General features: G+C 35.2%; 1 protein-coding gene across 3 annotated transcripts in view; it reads left to right on the top strand.

Moving 5' to 3' along the window:
• Window positions 1-536: 536 nt before the first annotated feature.
• LOC107723312 (discoidin domain-containing receptor 2-like) overlaps window positions 537-11042 on the top strand; it is a 40573-nt gene continuing 30067 nt past the window's right edge. For all 3 annotated transcript variants that reach the window (XM_016531876.1, XM_016531877.1, XM_016531878.1), the window contains exon 1: window positions 537-678. The gene's annotated coding sequence lies outside the window, so the exon portion shown is untranslated. The remainder of the gene's footprint in view (window positions 679-11042) is intronic.

Below are 11042 nucleotides of genomic sequence, written 5' to 3'. Positions count from 1 at the left end.
AACAGTTGTTGTATACACTTTGGAGTCCTTATAAAATTATGATTTGACATGCTGACCAGAGGAGGGATACGAGACAATATTTGTGCGTTCATGCAAATCTATGAATGCCATAAAAAAATAAAAAAAACATTTGGTTGTTTATCCTGCAGAGACTCAGCAGTACAGCTTTGTTCACTGTAATACACACACACGCGCGCACACACACACAACTATAGCCTATTTCATATAATTCATACCTCGATTTTATGTTGCTAGTTTGTCTTTAAAGAGGACATCCTGAGCGTTTTTTTTAGCTTTTTCATAATATATAATATATAATATAATATAATATAATATAATAAATGTGTTTAAATAAAATATATTTATTTTATTTATTTATAAATAATATGAATAAAACAATATATTTCATATTTTCATATAGGCCTATATTTCTATTCTAAGTGAATTCCTTGAGTTGATCAGCGTTACATCCACTGCTCCCTTCTTGCGGCCGGAAGAGGGATGTGATGTAAAAATCCCATTGGACCGTTCTTTCCTTCTCCTCCTGCAGCGGATCTTCCGATGCATTGTAACAGTGAACATTAACTCTTGAACACAATGCCTCGACATCTGTAATGGCGCGTTGACTTTCGGATGTGACTTCGGTGGAATAAAGGATTGTCAGGATCCCGAAAACAGGTATTTAGTCAGTTTAAAGCGAAAGAGAGTGAAGTTTCTGAAGACAAACTGAAGTTGTTGATTTTTCTGAACTCTTTGTTGCGATTGAGAAACACTCTTGCGTTCAGACAGATCAGATGTGTGTTGCTGTTGAACTCAAGGTGATTCATAGATGTTTGAAAATTTGCTTTGTCAACTTTGGACGCTTTTGTTAGACATCAGCACAGGTTTATCATCTTTCATTTACAAGCTATTGTGTGAAAAAGTTTGAATTCATTGACAATATCATGCACATGGTGCTTTTTGATGTTTTTATGGGGTTATATCGGTAGAATGGTGAAGTGTTTTGTGGCTGTTATTTCACTTAATGTCTGTTAAAGTTGCTGCTTTGTGTTTTTATTTGTCTCATTGACGATCAGCTTTATAAATCAGGCCGCAGTGCGCATGTCTTACTTTTAACTACAAGAACTGATTGCTGTTACCATGACTACCACTAAAAACTTAGATGTCTTATTATGGATTTTGCACGATTGATGTCCGATTCGTGAACGAATCTTTTTCTGAGTCGGTTCACTAACCGGTCTGAACGATTCGTGCGCGAATCTGACTGAATCAGTCCGAGCGCTTAAAGGTGTCCTATTATGCTTTTTCACTTTTTTAAAATCACTTTGTGAAGCTTTGGTTCACTCGGAGTTTCGAAAAGCTCAGTTTCTCTATCACTAGTTGCCATAGACTATGGCGTTATTTTACTGACAAATGTCGAGAGTGCATTATTGTAGCGCGAAAGCACATTAATACAATGTGCTCGCGCGAATCTCTCCGCTCGCGCGCGGATTTCCCTTGCTCTTGCACAAAACCGGACGCGCGCGCTCAGATACACGCTGCTCTCGCCCGGAGAGAGTGCGCGCACTTAAAACGTGTCTCTCTCCTCTCACTCAAACTGTGTCCTGTGCACTCTCAAATCTCTCTGTGCTCATGCACTAGATATTCATTCTTTTCGCACCTGAATTAAACGTTGTCAAAAGTTATCAACCAATCAAATTTCAAAGATGGATCTGTAATTTCTTTACAATTTAATACTACTTAGTCATAATATTAGAAGGTTTGACCAAACTGTTAAACTAGGTTATTTACAAATCATCCAAACACCCGATTCATTTCTAATATTATGACTAAGTAGTATTAAATTGTAAAAAAAATTACAGATCCATCTTTGAAATTTGATTGGTTGATAACTTTTGACAACGTTTAATTCAGGTGCGAAAAGAATTAATATCTATAGCGCATGAGCACAGAGAGATTTGAGAGTACAGCACGACGTAGCTGGGCTCCGCGGACAGTTTATTATTTTTGAATCATTTTTTAAATAGCTGTCGGTTATACAAGTGAACACTGAACATAATAAAGCCACAGGAAAATGCATTCTGGCAAGAGAACTATATAATAATTAAGTTAGATTTTAACTGGAAGGTTGAACTTTGTCCTCAGGACAAAGGCTTTTTTCATAAATGGTCATGTGTTGTTTTCACATATAAGTTCTCTTTCATGTTTTTATTTTTTTTATCGTGTGTAATGCTTCATGAATTGTTTTTTTTTTATTTTTTATAATTGTTTTACTATTTAAATTGTGCAGAAAAGCCTAAAATAGTGGCATGTTCCCATTGTGACAACTTACTCTTTAAAGTGCTGTTGAATAGCTCCAGTCTTCTCTATAGAAAAAAAATACTTAAACATTAAGAAAAAGTTCACCCAAAAATAAAAATTTGCTGAAAATGTACTCACCCTCAAGCCATTCAAGATGTAGATGAGTTTGTTTCTTTATTGGAACAGATTTGAAGACATTTAGCATTCCATCACTTGCTCACCAATAGATCCTCTGCAGTGAATGGGTGCCGTCAGAATGAGAGTCCAAACAGCTGATAAAAACATCACAATAATCCACAAGTAATCCACACCACTCCAGTCCATCAGTTAACATCTTGTGTAGTAAAAAGCTGCATGTTTGTAAGAAACAAATCCATCATTAAGGCGGGTGGATTATTGTGATATTTTTATCAGCTGTTTGGACTCTCATTCTGACGGCACCCACTCACTGCAGAGGATCCATTGCTGAGCAAGTGATGGAATGCTAAATTTCTCCAAATCTGTTCTGATGTAGAAATAAACTCATCTACATCTTAGACGGCCTGAGGATGAGTACATTTTCAGCAAATTATATTTCAGAAGCAGAGCTTTATTCGCCAAGTGTGTGCAAACACAAGGAATTTGTTGTGGTACAAGCATACATACATATATTGGTAAAAAATGTATAGCCTGAATGCACTGTAAGTCGCTTTGGATAAAAGCGTCTGCTAAATGCATAAATTATTATTATTATTATTAAATATGAGATTGAGAACAGAAAGAACGTTTAAATAAGTAAGACTAAGGGAAAAAAATAAATAATAATAATAACTAGGTGAGTAAAGTTTGTAGACAAACTTTAAGTTGGCTCGAAAAAGCCTAGCCAGAAAGTTTGAAGTAGTTTTAAAAGCTTGCAGTCTGAAAGTTTTCAGTTTGAAAGTTAAAATAGTTTTAAAGATTAAAGTTTGAATGTTTTCAAGACAATACAGTCTATCAGAAAAATAGATATAAAACATATTGCTAGGGTACCTGGTAGGGATGTAACGATTACCGGTTTGACGATAAATCATGATAAAATTCCCCACGGTTAGTATTACCGTTTCATCTTTTAATTATCATTAAAACCTTATTAGATTATCACGATTTGAACAGCTCACGATAAATAGCATTTTGACCAGTTTATGGGAAAAGTATTCTTAAAATGCATTCAAAATTCGGAATAATTTGTAATATATAATTATTCACGGTATTTAGAAGTGCCCACGATAACAATATCGTGCATATTCATTACCGTGATACATCGCATTACCGAATACCGGCACAAGTCTAATACCGTTGCATCCCTAGTACCTGGGGTGGTTGCTAGGCTGTTTCTAGCATGACTAGCATGTTGTAAACATGTTTTTAGCATGATTAGCATGTTACTAGCCTGTTGCTAGCATGATTAGCATGTTGTAAACATGTTTTTAGCATGATTAGCATGTTACTAGCCTGTTGCTAGCATGATTAGCATGTTTCTAGCATTATTAGCATGTTTTGCTAGCACAACTAGCATGTTGCTAGCATGATTAGCATGTTTCTAACATGTTGTTAGCATGATTAGCAAGTTACTAGCATGTTTCTAGCATGATTAGCTTGTTACCTGGGAGACCAGCCAAAGCAGCCAATCAGCTTAGGCTGGTTTTCCAGTAAGGAGATTTTAAGCTTGGCTATGGCAGTAGACAACTTAAAAACACCATGAGTCTCATTGTATAAAAGTTTTCACACCCTCAATGAAAGTCTATGAGATTTTAGGTGGTTTTGATAGTCTGGTTTACGGAAACCATAAGTCGGATCAGTTAGAAAAGATATAGCACACGAGTCAGACCAGTCTGAAGGTCTGACCTGAGTTTGGTGGTTGTAGCTTGAAAGCTCTAGGAGGAGATAGTGTTTAAATTTTGGCTCAGAAGAATAATAATAAGTTTAAATAGTAGATCAGTAAGTTGGCTTTCTCAAACCAACTTAATAATAATAATGTGGTATACATCTGGAACAGAATATTTATGTACAGATTTGTGCATTATTTACTGTATATGTACTGCTGAATAAATAAAAAATATGTATATGTATTTACATAATACTTGAGAGAGAGGCAATAATTAGTTATTAAGAAATGAATTACAGAAGACAGGTGGTAATTTCTGTGTTAGCTGCTTAAGCTGTAGATGGCATGGGGGAAAATTTGCTGGCTGACCCAAATCAGACAGTTATAGAAGTGCACAGAACCAACTCAATAACAGCCGAGTAAAACTGTGTCATCTGCGCCTGCGGAAGGTTGAACTTTTTCAGTTGACAAAGGAAGTACAACCTCTGCCTTTTTCACAATGGAGTCAATGTGACTGAGGGTGAACTTTAACTGGTGTGTATTAGAAACATTCATCACTCTCATTGACTATTGATTACCGTATTAGGAATTAGTGATAGATTGATAGGTTGCTGCTTTGAAAAGTGAAAGATCTATGATTTGTACCTGAGAATCCGAGGCATTTCATCTCTGAGTTTAATCTTTGGAAAGCCGGTTATAACAGCGATTTCCTCTGTGCTTTTTATTAAGTGTGCTGTTTTTCTTTCTCCTGTGATGCAAGAAAGTGTTGTATGCCAGAGCAGAGGTCAGATGTTGCCTAACAAAATGCCTGGAGTGTAAAATATCATACATTTTCTCATGCTCGCAGCTCTTGTTTCTGTCTGTGTCTGATTATCAGGCTCTCTGTTCAACGTTTATCTCTGAAAGTTACTGCAGACCGTAACGCTTGACAGTATCGGCAACAATCCGATTGCTGAAGCCATTTTGAGGTCAATGAAGAAATGGCTTCGGGTTATGTCATAATGGTTGGGGATGCAAGAGAGGATGTTTGTTATAGAAGCAGTATGAATTTAAAGTAGAGGTTGAGTGATATTTAAGTACCAAATTAGATGATGAATTACAGTGAAGCCTTATACACTAATGGCCAGCAAATACTGTACATAGAATACAGGTAAAGCTCATTGTTTACCATTTAGATTTCTCAGAAATAAGAACAAATGATGCTGTTAGTCTAGTCTTGAAAATGTGTAGTTTTGCACATCCCTATTCTATTGCAGGCTGGTGTCTTTTTTCTTTTCTGTTTTCTGGGGCCAGTATGTATATAATTCGATATATATATAAAAATTAGTACTTTTATTCAGAAAGGATGCATTCAGTTGATCAGAACTGACAGTAAAGGCATTTATAACATTACAAAATGGTTATATTACAAATAATTGCTGTTCTTTTGAACTTTCTATTAATAACAGAAAAATTGTACCACAGTTTCCACAAAAATATTAGGTAACACTAATATTGATAATAATAAGAAATGTTTCTTGAACAGCAAATCAGCATATTAAAATGATTTCTGAAGGATCATGTGACACTGAAGACTGGTGTAATGATGCTGAAAATGCAGCTTTGCATCACAGGATTAAATTAGATTCAAATAGAAAACAGTTATTTTAAATCATAATAATATATATATATATACAATAATATACTGAACAAAATTATAAACGCAACACTTTTGTTTTTGCCCCATGTACGTGCCGGTTGTAAGAGTCTGGAATTTGAGTACTGTAGGTTATGAGATGAGACTTTCTTTCATGAAACAGACTGTTGGTTGTTTGTATAGCACTTTGTAGATGCAACATCTTTTTCAGAAAAGGAACAGTGTAACATTATGCAACATTACATTTAAAAGATTGCTGTAAATTCTTTTTTTTTTTTACAAGAAAATACTATTTCCATCTGTCTACTTCAAAATTTCATTTTTTTTTTCATCAATGTTACTTACTGTTTTTGTAGTTATGTTATGTATGAAATTTACTAGCGATTTCTTGACTTTTTTCAGTGTAGCATGACTTACTGTATGTACACTGAAAAAAAATTGGTGAAAATTTTCTCTAAGAAATTGTTAGTGAATTTCACAAATACTAACAAAAAAATGGCAAGTAACAGACTTATTTGAAATTTTCGAAGTAGAATGACTGAAATAATATTTTACTGTAAAATGTATTCTGATCATTTTTGTTTTATTTACAGCTTTGAAAAATCTTTATATAGTCTTTTCATAATCAACTTTAGCTTAAATCTTAAATGAAAGCTTCATCCATGTAAAAAGAAGAGCATATCGTGTTAGTGTAATTTACATTTGCATTTAGTCATTTAGCAGACGCTTTTATCCAAAGCGACTTACAAATGAGGACAATAAAAGCAATTAAAACTTACAAAAGAGCAACAATATGTAAGTGCAAATGACAAGTCTCAGTTAGCCTAATGCAGTACACGTAGCAAGGTTGTTTTATATATATATATATATATACACACACATACACACACACACACACAAAAAGAAAAACAAGTAGATAAAATAGGAAAAAAATAGAAAGCTAATGTTAGTTGTTTTTTTTTATAAAAAAAGAAATGGATAAAGTAGAATTAAAATAGAATAGAAAAAAAGGGAAACACAGAAAGCCAGAAAATTCTGTCAATGAAGGGCAAAGAGTTAATTTACTAATATTATTAAACCTCAATAAATTAATGGATGTTTAAGAATTATATAATTTTTTTTATGTAGTATTAAAATTGGCTTGGAAAATTGTGAAATTTCACTGATATTGGTATTGGTACTGATGTTTTGGTATAGTGACAACCCTAATATATTATTTAAATTGATGCGGTATTACCGCATCATGGAAGTTTGTTCATACTTCGTTTAATTTATTCAGAATTTGAAGAAAATAGGCTGTATTGCATTTTTTTTTAGATTCTCCCTGTTAGCAAAGAGTCTGTTAGCACTGTTAATGTTTTGTTGCTTTACTGTGTTTCCCAGTCAGTCACACGATGAGGCCCCTTAGAAAGATGAGCAAGAAGGCTGGAATCCCGGCAGTGGACAGGCCTTTACATGAGCCAAACATTACATAAACCATCTGCAACCTCCATCCTCTTCTTCTGCCTCTCTCTCTTCTTCCTTTAGTACGCACATTATATCTGCGGCCCCCTATGATGCAATAGCCATAAAGTATCACACAATTTTCTTTCAAAACATTTCATTTGCGCTCCAGAACTGTTAGTTTGATCGTGTGCGTGCATGTGTTTTTGTTCACTGTAACAAGTGGGGTGAAATATGCGCCGTTCTTGCAAATTATGTAATGGCTCATGGGGTATTCTCATCAACACACTGAGAGCACGCTGTATGAAAAACACACAAACCACACAAATCATGATCGTGTTTATATGTAATGATCAAAAACACACTTTTTCTGATAATACGCTACCATTCAAATGTTTGGAAGTGTGTAAGATTTTGTATGCTTATGCTCAGCAAGACTACATTTATTTAATCAAAAATACAGTAAAAACAGTCAAATTGTGAAATATTATTACAATTTAAAATAACTGTTTTCTTTTTAAATATATTTTAACATGTAATTTATTCCTGTGATGCAAAGCTGAATTTTCAGCATCATGACTTCAGTCTTCAGTGTCACATGATCCTTCAGGAATCATTCTAACATGCTGATTTGCTGCTCTTAATATTTGTTGTGCCGCTTAATATTTTTGTAGAAACCGTGATACATTTTTTTTTATAATTCATAAACATTTATTTGAAATGGAAATCTTTTGTAACATTATAAATGTCTTTACTGTCCATTTTGATCAATTTAGTGCATCATTGCTGAATAAAAGTATTAATTTCTCTATAAAAAATCTTACTGATAAACGTTTGAATGGTAGTGCATGTCATATAATATATACACATTTTAAGACAGCCAGGTTTATTATTAACAGTATTACATTTTCTAAAGAAAATGTGAGCATTTACCTGTTCAAAACTTGTTAGGATTATACGGTCTTGTAGGTGGTTGCCAAGGTGTTGCTTTGTGGTTGTCAAGTCAAGTAACTTTTATTTATATAGCGCTTTATATGATAGAGATTGTTTCAAAACAATGATGCAAACTTCATCAAATACTAGGCTATATAAGACAAATCCAAATTCTGCTGTAAAGCAGCTCTAAAAAGACAATAGTCTCATTATTCAGCTCCAGTCAGTTTGAAGTGTTTTAATGGGCCTCATTTATCAATCTAACGTAGCCACCGCTCACATCCATATCGATCAATTCCAAGTTTTGCGTAGAAACGACCGTACGCCCAATTTTACGTTTGTTTCGTAAATGAGGCCCGTTGTGTTTTTATGCAGTTGTTATTGTGTTCTGGGTGATTTTTAGGTGATTTCTTTTTTGGATTAAGTAAATAAAGAGTGCAAGTTCAGTGCAAGTCTATAGACCAATTTGGGGGGTTTTTTTGTGGGCGGAGCCTATCTGGTGGCAGATAATGACAGTTTTAAAGTAGCAGTCTACAGAAGCCATGGAATAAAAGAATAAAAAAGGTAATTTTGAGTTTGTATTTAAAAATTCTGAGTTTTTTCTCGCAATTCCGAGATTATATTTCACAATTCTGATAAGAAAAATCAACATCGTTCTCTCTTTTCCCCTCGGCTCAGAATCTTGAGTTTGTAATCTGACACTTCTGACTTTTTTCCCTCCTCAGAATTGACAAACTTGAAATTGTTGAGTTAATTTGAGTTATAATGTCCGAACTAGGAGATATAAACTTGCATTTGGGAGGGAAAAAAGTCAGAAATGTGAGATAAAATAGGTTATAGGTTTCAATAGTAGGCTATTTCATGCTGTAACTGCAGGGCAAATACAAAATATCCCCTACGAACTGCATTTGTGAATATGTAGACCTATCGTTTAAATCAAATTTATGCTTTAAAAGTAGGGTAATCATAGCAGGTTTCATCCATAGTCTGTCTGTTTAAACGTCTGCGTTTAGCTTCAAATGGCGTCTTTGACGACAGTATTCTATAAAAATTATTTGCATTCCGATTCTGACATCCAAAGGAACAACAATGCTTGTTGTAGTCCCTACCAGCCATTTTTGTAGGCATTAAACTGCCAGAATCTTAAAAGATGATATCTCCATTTGCATTGAACTTTCAGCTTCGTAACTTTGCAGATATTGTTTATGTTCAAACAGCAACATTACACACTAACTAACGTTAAAAAAGTGAAATCGCAATGAACCACCCCTTTCCTTAACACTTATTTAATCTGCATATAAAATATAAGAAAGGAGACATTTGTTTCAATTTTATTTTGTGTTTGACTGTTAAGACTAAAGTTAGTTGTTGTTTGACTCAATAAATTGGGTAATTTAAAAATACAGTGGTTAAATTTAAATATTTTGTTCTACTGCTATGTTTAAATAAGGTTGTAAAAAAATTCAATAATGGAATGATATGAAACATTATATTGTGATACAGTTTTTAGCTATATCTCCCAGCCCTAGTTGTAAGTAATGGCTGCTGATGGTTTGTGTGTAATTGTCTCTGGGGTAATGGCTGGGGTGTGATGCACTCATGAAATCAGACACATTCCTGTGGTCTGAGGTTTGGGGAACGAGAGAGACCCCCCACAGTAATCGCACTGCACTCAACACACTCTCAAACATGAAGCACACACTGTCTGTCCTAACAACAACACTAACATTTGTCTCAGTCTTTCCAGCACTGATATGCACTGCTATCAGAGGGGCCCTGCGGCCCCCGGCTCTGGAGAGGAGCAGTGAAGTCTGGCTCAGGCTTTTGAGTGAAGTTTTGTTAGGGCTTTGGTCTTCGGAACACTGATTTGTCATGATATGTTGAGTTTCTTGCAAGTCTGTGTTTAGTAAGAAAATGTCTGCTAGGAACATAAATATTCTCCATCACATAGCACCCTAACAACCACCAAGAACATCCTAGCAATCACCTAGAACACCCAGAGGAATCTTCATTGCTAGGATGCTTGCTAGGTTGTTGCTGTGGTGTATAGCACAATTGTATTCAGCTGCTAGCGTGCTCTGCATGGTTTCAAAGTGGTTCCACCTTGGGAAAAATAGTTTCTGATAAATATTGCGATAGTGATTTAGAGTGTGTGTGGGTGTGTGTGTGTGTAGGCCTGGACGATAAAACGGTATCGGTATTTATCAACGGTACACCTTCATCGATAACGATAGTAAAGATGTTTGATATAGGCACGTGCTATGAGTGACAAGCAGACAGCACACACGAACACATGCTGAGTGCTGTGCCTGTGATGAGGAGATTGTGAATAAAAAATGAATATTAGTCGAATTTAAAACAAAAATTTTAATTTGAATGCAAAAACAGTGCAATCGAATGCTAGGTGTGCGTTGGTGAGGGAGCCTAATCAGAGGCGCACGAGATGCGGTGATGATGATGTAAGTGTCTTTGTCGTACCTCCGTAGATTTGCACTTAACAAGCCTAAACAGACAGCGAATGAGAGAGAGATCAACTGAGCATGTGCGATTATTTGCGAGTCATATATATTTGTGAAAATAGGTTGTCATTAGGGATGGGCGATGTCTACCAAATTGGCATCGGACGATGTCTACAGTGAAACATCGTGATGGATGATGACATCGGGGGGCGGGGCGGGGTTAGGGGTGTGCCCGAAGCGTGAAACAAATAAAGCTATAAGGAGCCACTAAAAGGTTAGCCGCTTGCTAGCGGTAGCCTGTTGCATTACAGTACATGAAAGTTCACTTACCACATACACAGAGTAAGGAGAAATGTCTGATAGGACGATGGCGAATGATTTGCAGATCCTGAGCACCAATGACAAACATCTAATCTTGTCAAATGTG

This window comes from Sinocyclocheilus rhinocerous, unplaced genomic scaffold, assembly GCF_001515625.1.
Source record: "Sinocyclocheilus rhinocerous isolate Xijiao unplaced genomic scaffold, SAMN03320098_v1.1 scaffold665, whole genome shotgun sequence".
Taxonomy (NCBI): Eukaryota; Metazoa; Chordata; class Actinopteri; order Cypriniformes; family Cyprinidae; genus Sinocyclocheilus; species Sinocyclocheilus rhinocerous.
The sequence above is the reverse complement of the archived record's forward strand: the minus strand, read 5'-3'. Positions and strand labels throughout refer to the sequence as shown.